Source organism: Aulonocara stuartgranti (genome assembly GCF_965226115.1).
Source record: "Aulonocara stuartgranti genome assembly, chromosome: 5".
Lineage (NCBI taxonomy): Eukaryota > Metazoa > Chordata > Actinopteri > Cichliformes > Cichlidae > Aulonocara > Aulonocara stuartgranti.
Window position 1 is genome coordinate 5522384 of NC_138943.1, and position 19576 is coordinate 5541959.

Genomic DNA, 19576 nt, shown 5'->3' on the forward strand with positions numbered 1-19576 from the left:
GATTGTTCATGAAGCTTGCTGTTAAAACAAATGAAGACATATCGGGTATATGAGTGATAGAGTGAGTAAAAAAAAAAGCCTTTGCATACTGTCATGCGCTGTAAATGTACAAGCTCTTTGACTGATCGTCTGTCAAGTCTGCATTTGGTGGTCCCTCCTGATGGAAACTTCAAACTTTGTGAAACTGGTTCTTGTCTCCCACTCTGCTTTCTCTCTGTGAGTTTACATTACTTGTCTCCATTAAGGGACTCTCCCTCCCTCACTCATTTCTCTCAAAACACTTCATTTTCTGAAAATGTCTGTTCTTTTTTTTGCATCAGGAGACCATGCAGTTTGACCACATCTGAAGGCAATGGTGCCGCAGAAAAATGACTTCCTCCATGACAGGTTGGAGGCCACTGAGCTGCATTTCACAATGTTACTTTGTAAATATATGAGGGCAAGTGAATACCTACCAATCAAGCTGCAGCAGGGAAGATGCATGCCATGTACTGTAGGGCTTTTGAGTAGCCTGATGTGGCCTCTTTTTAGTAGAATGATCCTTTTGAATCCTTTTTTATGTTTAGTATATGTTACGGCTCGCTCTTTTTAATACAAAGGAATCCAATTAATCTGTGTTGTGAAGTTTTAATTGTTTGCTTCAAAGTCAAATAAAGCCTACAAAACATAAAGCGCAAACTGCATGGAAATGAAAACATAAAGCATGCAGTAACAGCATGAGTGCAGCATGTTCTCATCCAGCGTATAGCTTACAACTCTGGCCAACTGTAAGTTCAAATGGAAGAGGCAGAAATGAATAATACATAGCGACTACATTTATGCAGTCAGGGTGTTCATTTTTAGCAAAATCAAAGGCAAGGTGCACAGATAAAACTGCAGCAATTGAGAGTAAATACTGTAAAATATCTGAAGAAACATGTGCTACATTATGAAAAACAAACAAGCAAGCAAAGTAATAGCACGGTTTTGCACCAAAGATTAAAGCTGCACAAACAGAGCCTTATTCATATTAACAAGGTTGCTTGTGTTTGTATCGTGAAAATACATGTCTGATACTGTATCATCGTAAGTTGCTAGAAAAGTGTTGACATTCTTTCTTTTGTTTCCAGTATTTTCTGTCAAAAGGAGATTTGTCAGTGTTGAGAAAGTAGATATGGGCCAGTAATGAAAGCTGCAGTCCATGATTACAATACAAACAAAGCAAAGCAGAAACACACAAATCAAAAGCAAAACATAATACATACATTTTTACCCATATTGAATTATGCTGTGTTATTGGTCACTGTGTTAATGTAAAACATTCTGATAGCAAAATTTAAAAAGAGACCTTTGTGATGAGTCTGTAGACGTTACACACAACTGTAATGTTGATGGAAAAAGAAACAGGTGAGACTTTTATGAGTCATTTTGAAACCATTTTGATAACACCATACAAATCCAGCAAGATTGCTTACCAGATTTAAATATGAATCATATCACAATAGTGGTTACACTTTGCTGAACTTAGTAATGTTTCTGTAAGCTACATACGGGTAAAAGAAATAAGCAACCATAAAAATCAGAAAAATATAGACCAATGGTGGTTAGTGTGTAGTACTCCATGCTAAATGCTAAGACGTGCAGTGCAATGTGCATTGCTAGCATGCTTGGGTGGTAGTCAGCCATGTTAGTACAGAAACGCAGCCCAGTTATGCTAGTAACGTATTGCATGTCTTTTAACCAAAACAATGGAGAATTTACATTTTTGCTGCAATAATTGCCAAATGTTAATAATTAAGGAATCGTCATATTTTGATTGCAATTTGACTTTAAGGGATACACATGAAATTTCATGGTAATCAGTCCAACGGTCTTGTTACTCTGTAATGATACTCAAAACCACAAATGTCATTGTGGCATAAGACGAAAAGTCAGAGCAAAAGGCATTAAAAGTCATCGCCTGCAAGACCAAGCATGCGATAAAATGTCAAAGCAAACCACTGAATAGTTGTGAAGATATTTTAGTCAAGACCACCAGCCGTGTGATACAATAATAATGCCATGCAAAGAGGGATGCCATGTTAAAAGGGATATTTATTTGTGTTTATGTATGATTTAGTAGACATAAAAAAGTACCAAAGGATGATGGTTATATTAGGTCTCTGACTAATAAACCTTCATTACAAATCACCATTTCACTGAAAACACAACCTGGTGAGGTTTGACTGAAAGCATGTGAAAGAACAAGACAGCACTTGGGTCTCTGTGGTTTAAGTCCTCCACCATAGCCAACAGGCCTTGATTGCAGCTACATCCTTTGAGAATCATGCAACCTTTATGGGATGGTTTCAAAGATGACTCACAAACAAGCTAATTTTAGAGAGCTTTGTGCTTTAGATTGACCTTGCAGTATATAATTATAAAACATGAAACAAAGTGACACAGATAGAGAAAGAGGCACTCTCAGCTGGTGCACACAATACTTGCATGTTCAGTCTCCGTGGTAAAAGAAAGGAAGAGAAAATCAGCCCTTGAATATAGAAATGTGGTTTTAATATTCAGATTTGCTTGATGTGATTTAAAAACAGCCACAGTTCTTTAGTTTTCAGGGGTTCTACACCATTTTTTGTACAAAGCTTATGCAAAATATGGAATTCTTTGATTTTGGTAGATGTGTGTGGGCAGTAGTGACAGTAAATTTAAGAGAGATGTGTACTGCCCGGTTGCACGTGGCAAGCAGAAGGGAACTGAAATGAAACAGCAATATGGAAACTGAAGTGAACACTTTGAATAATTCAAATTTACTAATGTCATTAACTAACAACCTCTGTTTAACAAGCATGACTGGTTGCTCTGGTTCTGTATATATATTTCTGAACTTTATCTTGTCTTTGTTGGGATTTTTGATCCGTTTGCCAAATTTATTAGCAGTACATCATCCCAGATCACAAGACAGCACTTTACCAAATCTGAAGACTAAACTCAGGTGCAGGACATGGAATAAAATGTGCGCTTGAACTGAGTCAAATAATTCAAATAAAGATTTAAAAGAGATGTTTTAAAGTGATGGTATTATTTTTGTTGTATTGACTCTGCTCTGTAAAATAACATTTTAAGGCTAACAGTCCAAAATGTGAAATGAACTTTGGATTCAAACTATCATTACATTGTTGTATTATACCGGGCTGACCTTTATTAAAGTGCCAATTAATGTGACATTGTCTGTGGGCTGCAATAACTCCTCTGTTCTAGAAACAAAGAAGAAGGAAGACAGGAATTATTGGATTGCTAATAATATTTTCAAATTATATCTAGAGCTATATGAGCTTAAGTTAAGTCGCTATAGTTACATTAAAACCCAATCTTCTCTGACACTTCATTTCCAGCCCAGCGGACATGAGAAAAAAAGCATTACAATACTGGCGGAAAACAAAATACCAAATTGAACCACAGCTAGTTCCACTACTGTGTGCCTGACCTTTAGAGCAAAATGAGACAAGTTAGTGTCACGGGAAAAAAGACTGCTGATTAACACGGCTATTCCCCTGTTCCTGACGTCACTACAAATCAGCATTACCTGGCCACTGGTATTTGTGGTCGAAGCGTAAATCGGGCGTCAGGAACAACCAGATTCAGAAAGACAGCAGGAGGGAGAGTGGTTGCCTTTCATATTTGTGGGAGTCTTTTTTACTTGAAATTAAAATCTGGGGCACAGTAAAGATCACGCTCTTTAAGTTCAGTGATAAAATCTTTGTGAAGTGTGTGTGAACTTATTGTGTTTTGTTTTTTCTTCTCCTGCTTGCTGGCAATTGACATGTGCAGACCACAATGAAAAGCGTTCCTTCTTAAGATGTTGGCCATAAAGTAACAACACATTTTTGTGTTTGTTTTTTTAACTAAGATGTCTCTTATTAGCCAGTAGTGCAAGTATATGAATGAGAACTGTCAGTGTATTGCCAGTTAGTTTTAATTTTATGTCTGGACAAACCCCTAGAAAGACCTGATCATAATGAACATTGTAATTGTCCTAGAATGGTCTCTAGAACCTCCAATATAATGTGATCTCTGGTCACGACTGCTGACAATACTGATCAGATAAATTGAGCTTCATAAAGTTGATAGAGAACATATTCCTGTTCAAAAAAAAAATCCATAGATTCTGCATTTGAAGTTTGAAGTGCACACTTTGTGGTTCACAGAAGCTGTGCATTTCTGAATTCTTTGCCATCTGTGTAAATGTGATACCTCTCCTTAGTACAATGAACTGGAAATGGAAGCTGTGTTTCATATAATCCCCAAATCCATCCAACTCTCACATCCTATCATGCAAATTTGGTGCAGTTTGAAGAGAATCCGGTCTCCCAACCATATGCCTGAGCTGCGTAAAAGATACAACAATTTATTATGCATGCATTGCACCAGGCTTATGGTAATAAGGTATTAAATTAGTGCTGGACATTATTGCTCTTCTACATCACTTGTGCTCAAAAGACTTTCATATAAGTCATAAAATACAGAGAAAGGAGGAGATTGAAAATCAGATTTCTGTACAATCAATACTTGGTTTGAATATGATTTGATCATCTAGATAAAATTTGCTGAAGGCTCCCAATTAGATAGTTGTCCACATATGCCAGTGTTTATTTTTTTTACGCAGTGATTTAGAAAAAACAAACCCAAAAATTTGCAGAAATGAGTCAGGAATGTAAGGAGTACTATATACTTTTTTCCATTCAGAGAATAAACTGTACGTGCACTAAACATATTTCATGCTTCTATAACATTAACTGAAGAAAGGCAAGACCAAATGACAGATAGTTGACCTGTTCAGGGTGTTCCCCTGCCCAAAGTCAGCTGGGATGGGCTCCAGCTTGCATTAGCTGCAACAACCTCATACAGTACTACAACGGAAATAAATAACGGAAACACATAAGGCCGCTCCCTCGCTAATGATGATTGAACAGAATATTAACTTCATTATGTTAAGCATCAGTAAAAACGAACAGATGCATATTAAAACACACAACAATCTTTGCCTTGAATAGTAATTAATGCCTGGTTGTGTACTGATATAAAAAGTACAGTATAACGTAATAAAATATGAACAGAAAACCACCTTCATGACAGCTTCATGATGTCTGAAGAATGCTCACCCTCTTACTCTGAAACTGTGCTGATATGCTAATAATTGTGTTTTTCACTTTATCTGAAAATTTGAGTGAACTTTAAACAGCATTATTAACTTCATCTTTGAATGAGCTTGATGGGGCAAATTGCTTCACACTTAAAATTAGGAGATGTCAGTTCTTTCTGCGCTCTTGTGGAAGGGAAGCTTCAAGGTATAGATTTACTGTAACTTGCAAAACCTTTGCAGATGCAATATGTTTAAACATATAGCATTGCACACACAGGTTTTCCGTTACATACTGTAAATCTGCAAGCCAAATATCATCAAAACCTGTCAGTGTGGGAAAATATTTCCTCTGCCATATAGTAGAAAAGTGGCAAAAAAAAAACCTGTTGATATATTTGGGTTTAAGCCACCAAACATCCACAATACTGAAACTGTTATACCGTGTTTACTGAAGTGTGACTTTTCTAAGTTTCACAATTCGCCTCTAACTCTCAGTTTTTCATTGGGCTTGCTTATTGGGGTGTTTCCCCTGGAACAAAGCAACAAGCTCGTAACTCTTAAATCAGAGAGAGAGAAAGAATTGGGGGGGGGGGGGGGGGGGGGTGTTTAGAAAGAAAAACATACACGAGATTAAAAAGCATTTTTTGAGCTACATCGAAAATATAGTCGCAAACCTTGATCTGCAACAGAGTGATATGGTGCTGTGATCAGCCCTGAACAACTATTTATACATGCGTGCCTGCAGATTTTTTTACAGGCCAAGGTGTTGCTCGATGTGAAGCCACTCTGTGTTATTTTATTGCATCAGTGTGCAAAATGTGAGGAAACACCCACACGCTCCTCACTGCCCATAACGTACCTGCTTGTTTTCTCATCAGCATAAACAACTGCCCTGCAGCTGTCATTTCCCATGGTTTACATAGCATGTGAAGTACTGTCACGCAATGCTGTTATTACATATGCCATATACCATTATAAATGCTGCCACAGCTAAATCGCCATTAGTTGCTGGTGCTGCAACTGTTGGTACTGTTGTTGATTCTTTTATTGCAAATTTCTTTTCTTTTTTCTTTTCTTTTTCTAATGCATCATCTTCAGGCCATAAATCTTATACAGGATTACTGTGTATAAGTCGCTTGTATGGTCTTGACTCATCAATCAGAGTGGGAATGTTTGTGTTACAACTGCCACTTTGTATGACGGATGAAGATGGGTGTTTTCCAACAGTACAATAGCTTTGGTAAGAGACGGAGGTTGTCTGTGTGTGCATGTTTGAGCGAGCACAGCGTAAGCAGTGACATTCATTATTTCATCTGCAGCTAAGAGTGATTGAACACGCTACTTATTAACTGTCTTTTTCTCCTAATCCCATTGTGTTCTGCTAGATTAAATTTGAACACTAATAAACGTTTTTTATGACTAATTAATGTTTCGCACCTTGCCAAGAATCATCTTCTTCCTCTACTAATTCTAATTGGTCCAATTAATCATGCAAAAGGTAATTAGCATAGTTTGATGTGCAGTAAAGCCACTCCAGAGCCCATGGGGAGATTCGAAGAGCTTTTGTTTCTTGATACAAACAGAAAATTAGTCAAGGGTGGTATTCGCTTGATGCTGAAGCACAATGCAATACAACAATAATGAGTGTGTTTTATTGTGATGGTCTTCATGGGACTGACAGCCATATTCATACCAAAGGCAGATGTGTTTGAAAGTGAATGAAGACCACTGGCTGTGGCTGAGAGATCTATGCAATATGTTGAAGATTTATATTACGAAAGGACATTCTTAACACAGAGACGCATTAAAGAACACAGCTTATTTATGTATATGCAGATTTTTCAAAGGTCTCCTACTGTAGTATTCAATATAACAGACAAGTGGTGATCTAGCGTAGATATTCTTTCTAAATTCATAATGCTGTTCACTTAAAACCCTTTTCTGTGTTAGGAATTTCAGAACTGACTAACCTTTAGAAGATTTTAGAGATTTACTTTTATTATAAAGTACTGTGACAATATTATTTGCAGTAAAATGTTATGGGATGTTTTCATCTTTCTAAAAGCCTAAAAGTTTTTATAAATGAAGTGCACTTGACTGAAGTTGGGGAAAAAAAAGATCTGTGGTGCAGCAGATACTGTCATAGTGAGAGAAATTTTGGAATAATGCTACTAAAGAAACAACTTCCAAATGTGTCAACCTAACACCAAAACTCCAAACTCAAATCTGGAACCTAGTACCACTGCCAAACTGACTGACATTTTGTATACATAACAAATGTGCAAACTGGAACTGAAAGTGGTTCTTCACAGTGAAGCTTTAGAAAAAAAAAACACTTCAAAAAAGTGTCTGGGAGAATTTTAGTGATGTGAAAAATAAAGTTTTCACAGGGTTCTATGCAATTCTTGTAAAAAAACTAAGTACACACTTACTGCTTCCACAGGAATTAAAAGAGTATGTAGCAGCCAGATGCTGCTAATTGAAAACACAGGATTAAATGATCATCAGTATAGTGTGAGCGCCTCTATAAAAGCAAATGTTTTGGCACTTTGTTGGTCAGGAGTATTCAGGAGTGTATTAGCACAGTCTTCCTGGGAGTGAACATCACATCAAATGCACCCTAAGTTCAGGCCATGCATTGCCCAAAGAAATTGCAAAACATCTAAGGCCTACATCTCAGACTCCACAGGCCTCAGTTAGCATGTTAAAGGTCAAAGTTAGGAAGTTAGAAAAAAAAGACTAAATGGGTATGGATTGTTTTTAAGGATTGCCAGGAGAAAACCTCTTTGCTTAAAAATAAACATGGCAGCATTGCGGTCTGCAACGCTAAATCTGAACAAACTACAACACATCTGGAACAATGTCCTTTAGACAGAAAAGACCACAGCTGAGATGTTTGGAGGTAATTCACAGTGCCCCGTTTGATAAAAAACAAATCCAGCATATCAGATAAAAAAACACCTCACAGCAACACAGACGTGGATTGGTGTTGATTGTGGTTCATTTTGCAGCCACATTGCAGTGAGTTGACCATAAACTTCTCTGTATACCAAAGTATTCTATAGTCAGATGTCAGGCCATCTGTCCGACGGCTAAAGTTTAGCTGAAATTGTTTTGTGCAACAACAACCAGATCTACAACAGAATAAAAAAGTATCAAGGTGTTGCAATGAAACAAAGCTCAGACCCTAACCAAACTGAAATTCTGTGGGGGGACCTTTAAAAAGCTCTGTATAAATGAATGATTGCAAAATTCAATGAACCAAAGTAACACTGTGTAGCAGAATGGACTAAAATCTTCCACAAAGAAATGGGACAGGTAAAGTCATACAAAAAATTATTACTTAAAGTTATCATAGCTAAAGATGCTACAGGCTAAAGAATCATGGGGTTGGTACTTAGGTTGCAAAGAGTCCAGTATATAAATATTGGCTAATAAAGAGGGAAGAAAGGGTGCAGTATATTATCTAAAATCTGAAATTTCTTTAAACAGCAAAACTCTCCCATAAACAAAGCATACAATTAAAAGTACAACTGATAAAAATAAACATTCTACAAACAGGTATGCATTCATGTAAATACATCCAGATGTGTATTGAAACATGTTGCATATGAAAATTAAATACATATAAAGAAACTCAATAACAGTCACAAAAATAACACCATCACAGAATTGCTTATAGTGGTCTCTGAACACATTTTGAAAGGTCAGTTCAATGAAATCAAAGTTGTCGATGGCGTATGCCTATTTGCTTTTTGCATCTAGAACAAAGACAAAGTATTCATTCAAAGTAAGCAAAATCCTCAGGAATTAAAGAATTAACAAACCAAATGTTGGAGAAAGATATCTAGTAAATAATAAATCATGATAAATAACTTGGGAACAAGTTAATAATGAGTCGCTGTTAAATCAGAACAAAACTCATCAGGTTGACCTCCTTAATGTCCATAAATCTCCTTCTGCCCAATAGAAGACGCAATTAGCACCAACCAAAATCTAATTAGTTACTACTTACTTTGTCTCCTTAGGTTAATGGGTGCTTTATTCTGATGTGAATTCAAGAATCTCATTATTTCCGTAAGTTCACCATTTCCTTTTTGGGTATACTAAAAAAAATCAGGCCACTAGTCCACGTGTCATGTGACTAGCTACTGTAGTGGTGTACATAAATCAGATCCTGAGATAAAAGGGACTGCATGATGATGTTTTGGGTTTTTCTGATATGTCAGCCGCATGGCTTCGGGTAATTCTGAGAAATCAGTTCATCCTACAGTTCATCCTACAGCAATAAAAACAAAGTGAGAAATCATAAGCTGTACTTTACCTGCTATGATTTATTCATTTAAGTGCAGATTTGGTTTATAATAAGCCCCACTTAAAAAAAAAAGAGACTGTTGCAGAAATCTAAAACCCTGTCACCTTCTTTGAAGCTTTCGATTCCCTTTTTGACATATGGCCAGTGAGACAGAAAACGTGGAGGTTTTAGCAAAGCAACCACATCTATTAAAAAGATCCACAGGAAGACCAAGACTTCTGTTGGTTCATTAACTTGAGTGGCTTTGTTGTGGTTGCATAATTATATTTTATAGGAGTATAAGAAGCATATCAACATGCTGAGACAACATTTATTTTAGAGCGATAACCTTCTTGACAACATCTGGATTCAATTTGGCCTTGGTTAATGGGCGCCCTTTCAAACTTTAGTAGGACTCAGCTGATGGTTTGATGACAACTTATTTTGTCAAGTCTTTTACTTGAGACACATATGCTTATGTAATGAAGTTCTTCACCATCACTCATTACCCAGGCATCAAGCTCGTAGCAGATATTTGTGAGTTCGAATCAAAAGCTTCATTCTTTATTTTTTCTTTATTGCAGAATCTACAGTTCAGTCGCTGCATAAATCGTATCATCTTCCTTATCATCTGCGCCAAAAAAAGAAAAAAGGAGCAAAAGTGTCAGCGAAAATAGCCAGGCTTATAATATCACTCTATAAGCTGAGGCTGATTATGATAGTGAAATTGGCAGTAGAGCGTGGCATATCCCTCCGGTGGTTTTCCAACTCCAACTCATTTCACGGGCCATCTCTGGGTCCCGATCTCTGGGACTGGGTTCACTTGGCTCTGGCCTCTGTGCTACCGATGTCTTGATTGCTGTTTCATAGACTTTCACGTGTCAGTGCAGCAGTGCCGAAAGGGACCTGTGAGAAGGAAGTGATGCAACCACAAAGATATGTAAGAGCGGCTTGAAAACACTAACACTGTGGTTCGCTGACCTCAAAGGAAGGAAAGAAACAAAGAGATAGAGAGAAAGGCAGAAACACGAGAGCAACTGTTTAATAGGTGGTCAGAGGGTCTAAATGTCAAGTGGTGACAGTTTAGAGCATGAATGTCAAACTAGCATTGAATATATCTTTGCACGTACGTAGTTTCGTTTCTCATGCATCTGTCACATAACATTGTACACAATGCTCTACTTCCAGAGGATAAAGGGTTTTTTGTGTGTCTTTTTTAATGATTACAAACAAGATGAAGCTTTAATCAGATTAATGGCAGCTTAAAAATTCGAACCTAAACAGTGACAATCTAATTGCTGCTGCCAAAATGTTTGATTTTAAGTAAATTAGATGAGTGGCTAAAAAAACAGTCTTGTTTAATGGCGCTTTATCTGTAAGTCAGGGCCATTAGCAGCCCTAGTTTGAGTTGCCTTGGGCTCTGTAATTAACTCCGCTCAAGCGCAGCTAAACATTTTTGACATTTTTCCTAGTCCAAAATTAACTGTCACAGCAGAGGGAGAAAGTAACCATCTTGTCACATTGAGTTTATCTGAGGATTGTGGAACATTGTCCTCTTCTGTTTCCAACACTCTCTCTGTGCCTTTCTCCCCTCATGTCTCATTCACGTTTTCTCTCCTGCAACCTGGATCTTATTTCAGTATTGTTTCTTGATCAATGAGATGATGGAAAGTGTGACTGCACCTAATGTTTCTGAATGTTTGGGTGACACCATCCTCAGGTTACATTACACTGCTAATTATGAGGCAAAATGCATTCTTCTTACTTGAATATTTGCAAGACAGTTCTGGAGCTCATTTAGATGATGTTACATGACACAAATAAAAAAAAATTTATGGAAACGTTCTATAAACCTATAAACCGTTATATCTATAAACCACCACTAACTGGCTTTATATTGCCACGCGCACTCACACCCACACAAACACACACATGTGCGGTACAGAGGTTGTGTGGAGCAGCAGATCCACCTGATTGGTTTAGCTTAGAAACAGAGAAATGAGAGGGCTGATGCGAATGGAAAGGCCCAAAGTACCGTAAACATGTACCATGCAGTGTGTTAACTCCCAAGCCATCAAGGAACCGCCTGGTTTCCAGTAAATAATTATTTTTGTGTCGCCACAATGTGTTAGTGTTTCATCTACAGTTTATCATAAACAAGGCATTACTGTGGTGTAGTGAAGGTAATCCCACACACATAAAGTTCCGTAACATTTTGTTTATTTTAATTAACTAAGAAAAAAATAGGTAAGCGCTTAATCTTATGCTTTACGTTTTAAAAAGAAGAAAACGGAAAAGATAAATATCAAAAAATATATATTTGTATAGATATGAAGAACTTTGTAAATGTAAGTCTAATGTAAGCTATCAGAGAAAACATAAAATGTATTTTATTTTTAAATATGAGGCTTGCCTAAACTACCCTACCAATAAGTAAATAAATAAAATATATACTAGCCATTAATCAGCTGTCTTGTACTTTGTTCATTTAAATGCTCAAATTTAAATATTGGCCGTAAACTTTGCCACAAAAAAAGGTGTCATCAAATTTCGCGTCAAGCAGACGGTGAAATGAAAGTATCTATTCAAATAGCACGGTCGCATAAGTGGGTTTTCAGATTATTCAGGAGCTTTATGCTGATGGTCGAGTTAATCTCAGACATCACCCACACATCTTACTCATTTTTTCACATTATTTTTCACTCAGATTTCTGCTAAGTTTCACTTATTAAGAAGCCAAAGTTTTTCACCGTTCCAAAGTCTGAGATGAGTAGATGGGCGTTTAGGAAAGCCACACCGTAATGTCTGACTAGTCCAAATGAAATACCACCAAGGAAAGTCACAAGTCAATATGGTGCAAATTCCCCCTGATGAACACACATTAAACCAATCGCTACGCGTTAGCATTTCAGTCATCCTCAGACCATTACCGGAGCTGTAATTATACCACATATTCCATATATTACTTTGAATGAAAGAATGCCAATTACAGATCTTTCACTCTGTCTTTCAATGTGCTGCCTGATGCCTCCATAAAAGTCTGTGATTAAATTACTCAGGGGGAAAGCACTTACATTTTATATGACAACCCCTGACGCATCACTCGGCTACAAATTCCCCAACCAGTAGCAAATCTTCTAAGAGGCTGTGATTGTGGACAGGTTGGTCCAGATGACTGAGAGAGACAGACAGACAAGTCCTTCCAGCTTTGCTCTTCATGCTATTATTCTCTGTCAGTTTCTATTGATGTTACACGCCATACATTTTAGAACATATGACAGGAACATTAGTAGGAGGATCACTTCATTTTTTGACCTGCCTTCACATCCTGCATTGTGTTTTTTCTTAGCTGTCAAAATGTTTAGAATGTCCGTACAGCGCTACATGTATGCCAGTGAAGCAGGAGTGCTAGCTTTGAATGTACTAGGGGCTCTCCAGACAAAATCATATCTAAACAGGGTTATTCAAAATCCTTTGTCTGAAGTTGTTTTAGTTTTACAAGTGTTGATACCCACCACCAACAGCCCTTCTTTCAATTCAAATACAGTCAAAGGCTTAAAATAAATATACAGTAAATACGTACTCCCACATGTTTCACTGGGGCTGAAAATTCCCTCATCTGAGACGATGACTGCAGTAGACTGTAGATGTTTGCTGCACTGATGAACAGTGGACATGCAATGTGAGAAAACCTGGTTCAAAGCAGACAAACAGCAGTGTGAGAACTTTAAATAAGACTTATTCATTATTCAATGTAAAGGCTTTTTTTAAGGTGTGAATAGAGTAGCTTCAGATTCACTTGTAGCTATTTCACAATGAAGAAATTTAGAAATTGTTCAAGTCACGGTGGAATGTGAAATGTGAGTTCTGGGAAGAAATGGGCAAGAGACAAACACAAAGGCCCTTCTGACGAGGAAGGAAACCTTAACTTGTCAATCACAGCACTTCTCTGTCATTAGCTGTTTAATCCTCTGCTGAAAGCTGGTAGGTGCTGGATCTATACACAGCCACGAGGTTAAAGGTGAGGTGAATGACACCCCTCCCACTGGAAGATCTTTTTCCATCACTGTTGCATAGTTGGCTGAAAGGTAAGAACTATAATCATTCATTGTTTTTTCACAAAACCAGACGTCTGTGATTTTAATATCAAAGCTGTAGCTCTGAGTGAGACAGTGATGCAGATAAAAGTGATACTGAGGGAAAATACAAAATGCCAGTTTTCAACTTTTGCAGATGGTATAAAATGGCTTTGACTGAGAGCAGATCCCTTACGCCTTACTAGCCATCCAGAAAAACAACAACAACAACAAAAAAGAGAAAAAAACATTCATTTTTAAGTGTATCTCTTTGCATTGCTGTGCCTGGCTGGAAAAGACAGAGACTGTTGAATCAATTTGCCATTATATGTGTGGGTATAAACAAATCATAATGAAATGAGCACAGTAAAGACAATACACTTGTATTGAACAAAAATACATTTGAGCTTATATAAGCCTCATCATCTCCATGACAACGACTTTGCTGGTAACAGGGAAGTGTATTATTTGTGTATAACCAGAGCAACATCTTCCAATCGAATTAAGCTGCACCTGTGCGCATTATAGATGGAAATAAAAGGCTGAAAGCATAGTTACAGTGAGCTTGTTGCTGACTAGATATGAGCATTAGACTTTAATTTGCTGTAATCAGTATATATTTTTGTCTTATAGATGAGAGAAAAGATTCATTATTGTATAGTGATACAAGCTTACCTATCTGATTAACAAACAGTGTGTTATTTAACAATACGTAATGAAAAAAATCTTTCATATTTAAAATGCAACTGACTTTACTTACTTATCCTGTGCGATCCATTTGGCACATTTAAGTTCCTTTGTTTGGATATGTCAGTGAAATCCGAGGAAGCTTTCTTCTCGGTGTGCAATTTGAAATGCCAGATGAACCAAGTAAAAAATGCTCTCACACCTCGTCATACTGTGCCACAAATGTGAGCGGGTACATACATAAACAAAACACTGGACTTGTGGAAAAAGTATCAGAGCTGAAATAGAGCATACAGAGAATCATATCACAACCATTAGTAACACTTTAGATGTGGTAAAAAGGGGCTTCTGGTTGCTCTGACTTTTAACAAGGTTTGCCAAAAGCATTTTCTAGGTGGCTAGCAGCTCGGTGGCAATAAATATTTATTCTTCAATGTGTTATTATTATATTTATTTATTTGACATACATTTAGGATGTTTCCTTATTTGACAACTAGTTTAAGTAGAATAAAGAAAAGTTTGAGAGGAAATCATACAGGATTATCTCCATAGTTACCATAAATGAGCTCCAACTTAGCACTATGTTTACTATGTTCAGATTTTGGACAAATCTATTAATCGTACTTTGTACTTCGTGTATCCAGTAATTCTTACAGATGTCCAGTTCACTACTGAGCCACAACAATGAACATGTACTGTATGTCATTCTGGGAGAATGTATTACTGATTCATGAGCCCCTTGTAAAGTTTAAAACAATACTCTGGTGTAGAAAGTGTTAAAATAGGATGTGTAGGTACAGACCTGTACTCTCAGCTAAAATATTAATGTAATTAGAGCTGAAGGCATTTTAAACATATCTGTGTTTTTTCTTTCAACAAAGACAAAATACTAAATGTTTACATACTTGCAACAAACATCTTTGTCTTATTTCAACAACAAGACTATAACAAGCACTGTGTCCTCTAATGTGTGCCTTTCTATTATGTGCCCTTTTCCTGTTTTGTATATACTCCTCTTGTCTGTTATTTATTCCAGCCGTCCTACTATTTAGATTTTTATTCCATGCACAGTTGGTGCAGAGCACCTGCAATTTTGTCGTACATGAATAATAACAATAAAATGCTATTCTATTCTAACATTGCAACAGTTATTGTTATAATTGCCATTTTCTGGAAGCAAACCAACCAGAAGTTGGTTTAAGGTCTATTGAAATAACCACATTTCTTTTGAAATAATGTCCTTACATGTCTTCTAGGCAGCCAATCACAGTGAGGAAGCATTTCTTTCGCCTCTGTGTATTTAAAGCATATGTCTGGTTTATCTTTATAATAACAGTTTAACTTTGCAGGACTTATGTTCACATTCATCAGTTAAAGTGTGCTATTCTAACCTGTGTATTCACTGGTGGCACAAGCTCGTTTGCAATGAGCTTTTAATGGAGACTTCCAATTTCAGTTTCCAAATCTGTATTTCAAGTATTTTCCTTATAATATAAACTTTTTAGTGAATGGGAAGTAAACAGATACAATTGTAATATAAATCCCTTAATTCCCAGTCCTTTGTCATTATCATCATATCAGATCATATTTTTTGTGCTCTGGTAATTGAATTATGTGGTTTTATATATAAAAACAATTGTATCTATTCATGTAAAATTTATACCTCGGTTCATCCGAAGACTTGATGACATCAGACTTTGAATCATACAGATCTCAAATCTTGCAAAAGGTATGAATATAGCATTAGTTTTTCCAAGAGCAAAAGATGTCTGTTTCATTTGAATCTTTTCAGTAAGTGAATTTGGACATTTTAACTCTCCTGCATTAAAGTACAATGTTTTCTCAACGATCACATCACCCTAACTTCTTCCCTATACAGCCTTTGTGGCCATAACTATAACTGTGGCTATCATTTCCTGTTTTGTGCTGGTCACTTCTTTGGGAACTATGAAATATAGGGAAACGCATAACATAAAAGACAACAGCTACAGTCAGAGAGTCCTACAATCGCTTTCAGTGTAAGGTAAAGAATCTTAAATCACATCCCAGAAAGTTGATTCTGTTTATTTGTATATAATGTTTTCAGTGGGAGAAACATTACATACAGTGCACCAGGAGTGCAAGTTGTAGAAGTTTCTCCCCAAACTTTTCTCGAACTGAAAACATCCAGATAGTTTCAGTAGGAAAAAAACCATAGAACTCTTTGTGATGAGTGATACAATGTTTCTCCCACTGAAAATGTTCCATACAGATAAACAGAATCTAGGATTTCTTTGCTTGTATGCCTGAGCATGCATCAAGACAGCATGTACACATTATAAAGGATAATACTATTATAGATATTGTACTTTGGTAATGTATAGATACATAGTTTTTGGAATAAACCTGTGATGAAGATGCATCTATAGTTATATATTATGACACAGCTTACACTGTAGAATATAGGATTACAGTTATGTGATCTTATGCAGAATAGATTCTGCACCTCTTTTCATTTAAATATGCCTAATCAATTTTCCCAGTTAGTAACAGGAAAAGTATGTTTCAATTTTTCTAAACCTTCCATTTTATTGCACATAATAATATCCATTGATTGCATGCACAGCCAAACGGGGTGTGTTTATTTTATTGTTATGTCAAGCTAGAACCGGTGTCAGACATTAGAAATGGGAAGAAACCCTCTGATCTTTGTAAATCTGACACGGGTGAATGCAATTTGTTTTGTTTGTCTTGTTGACAAAATGAAGTGCCCTAATACAGTTTACATTATAGCGCATAGGTTTAGTGTGTTTGTGGAGTGCGTATAGCATGTAGTGTATTAATCCAAATAGAAATGAGTTCTCATTGAGTTATTAGATGAGCTATTAGAAAACATGACCTTGGAATGTTATTCACACGGCTGCATCTGTCTTCAGTATAACTGCCATGTTCGTCATATGTGAAGCGCGATATACAAATTATCACATGCTGCAATGATTAACTGACAGTACTTAAACAGTTGTTTGGAATAATTAAGATGTATTGGTAAATGGTAGAGGAGGCGGGGGGGGGGGGGGGGGGAGGGGTTTGCCTTTAACAGGAGGAAAAACTATCAATTCATGATCTAAGAGGGAAGGAGCTGGATACATCGAGGTGCGTGGCTGATGCGGTAACATAGCCAAGCAAGATAAAAGCAAAACCCTGTAATGCACCGTGACACAAGGTTCACATCAGTGCAGAGAAAAGAAATGGTAAAAATGTTCGTCTGATAAAAAAGCCATGTTTTCTGTCAAATATTAATGACTCGGTGAAAGGCTTTGCTCATAACAGCCACTATTCTGAATTTGTAAGCGGGCACGGTTACACACCATAGTGATAAATAACTTCTTCCAGCTCTTAAAACCACACCCCTTTCTCCTTTAGTAGATGGGTACAACACACAGCCAATCTGTCTGCGTCTCGCATAAACTTAACAGAAACATTGTGTGCACGTGTGCCTGTGCATGTGCGTGCTCTGTTTGTGCAGCTTTGACTTATTTTTCACTTTTCCCTTTAACTTCCTGTGAGTCATCAGCAGTGGGGGAAATACTTTACAGCTGTACCTTTATTTTTTTATGTGAAAACACAGCTTAATGCACACGGAGAACAAAAGCAGGAATCTGGTACAATGTTTTGCTTCACTTGTAAATTCCTGTGCACCTACTTAATTTGCTTTGCTATTCAATGGTAAAGTGCAGTTGTAGAGCTGTTACATAACCTTGCTTATTTAAGTATGTCATGAGCCTAGAGTGGCTTATGTAACTTTACAAGATGGTATAAATCTGTAGATCCTCTCCTCTTTTCACTTATCTAAAATTCAAGATACATCTTTTGTGCAGATGGAAATTGCTCTCAGAGAATCTGTGAGAAAGTATACTTGATTATGCTGCATGAGATTAGCTTTTCTAAAGTGATGGTGTCTCCACATTTAAGCTTATGTACTGCAGGTAGAAATGTTGCCTGTCGCAAGTAAGATGCAGAAAGAAATAAAGACATTCTTTATTTCAGATGTTCATAATTAATGTTTCCAAGTCACCACAAAAGGAATAAAAAGTCCTTTGATGACTTAAGAGCTTGATGGCTGTTTCATTTGTCACTCACAGAACTACAGGAAGCAATTAAATGTCTGCAGAATGTCAAATATTAATTTGAAAAACGCTTCCAAAAAAGCACCATTGAAATAAACTGCGGTACTTCACTAAGGCTGCCTGCGAATGCTTCGGTGGTTGAAATTATGTTTTGATTTTACATAACCAAAAGAAATTGACTTAGATACATGAAACTAAAAGTATGGTGGAAGGGGGATTTACCTCTCCCAGCACAGTCTGTGAGGTGAAATCTTTTTATCTCTCAGTTGCTTTTACAGACAGCACTGTTAATTATAGGTGAAAGTTTTTGACAGCTGTACATTTGTGGTCAGAGCCTGACTGCGGATAGAAGAAAAATGGCAGCACAACTCCTCACAGTTTCAGCTTTAGTCCTAAATGATGAATTTAGGGTGGTGATAATATTGGTGAGAAACGGCCGCATAACTGAACTTGAAAAGAGAAGGGGGAGAGAAAGCAATGAGTAAATGCCTCCCGTGTAGGTGTTTCAGATCAGTGTGAGGCTGTGTCTACTTCGATAAAATGAAACAGTGAAAAATTAGATTCTTTTCCTTGTCGACTTAAGGTGGATATTCTTTTTGTGGCCTGTAGTGACATATCTGTTTTGCCCCTGACTATTTTTCATTTTGTTGTTTTTTTTAGCAAAGTAAAGAAAAGAATATGTGAATGGATAACTACTAGAAGGTGTGGTTAACCAAGGTTAATGCCATGGTTATAGCTCTAAAAAATGAGCGACTGAACTGGAAAAACCATTCACAGCAACCTCTTGGTTGTAATTCAGAAGATGCGATAATGGGAATTTCTGTGGCCAACCCATTTCAAAAGAACTATTGAAATGTGTCAGTGTTGCTACAAAACCACTGCTGCTATCTAAATACAGTCCCAAATAAACAGTACACGCTACGTCCAGAGGAACAGTAAAAATGTAAAAAACGTAATATTTTGTAAGTTGCAAAAAATTGCATCAACAAAAAATATAATATTAGTTGAATTAAAATCCTACAAACCCAGTAAAATGAAAACTTGCAAGAGTCAATATTATAAATGGAGGGGGGGGGGGGGGGGGGGACCCTTAAATTTACTGTGTTATTAGTAGATTTTTTTTTTTTTTTTGCTGTTTGCATCTCAATGCCTTAAAAAATCTTAAAATGTATTGACCTCAAATGTGAAATGTGCATAAAATAGTGTGTGTCATCTTATCCCATCATATCAAGTTGTAGGTACCAAAATACAAAATATGTTAGAAGCGTGCTAGGAAGCTGTACCCCAGCACCTTATACAT

The 19576-nt window shown here is 36.8% G+C and overlaps 1 protein-coding gene and 1 long non-coding RNA gene across 2 annotated transcripts in view; one reads left to right on the plus strand and one right to left on the minus strand.

Annotated features, from left to right (window-relative positions):
• Nucleotides 1-8813: 8813 nt before the first annotated feature.
• Nucleotides 8814-14452, minus strand: LOC309707096. Its single transcript, XR_014276911.1, has 3 exons — nucleotides 14244-14452; nucleotides 12991-13099; nucleotides 8814-10313 (listed from the first exon to the last, which is right to left on the minus strand). It is a non-coding gene; the product is annotated as an uncharacterized lncRNA (long non-coding RNA).
• tox2 (TOX high mobility group box family member 2) overlaps nucleotides 13387-19576 on the plus strand; it is a 102653-nt gene continuing 96463 nt past the window's right edge. Inside the window, exon 1 of the mRNA XM_082534207.1 lies at nucleotides 13387-13495. The gene's annotated coding sequence lies outside the window, so the exon portion shown is untranslated. The remainder of the gene's footprint in view (nucleotides 13496-19576) is intronic.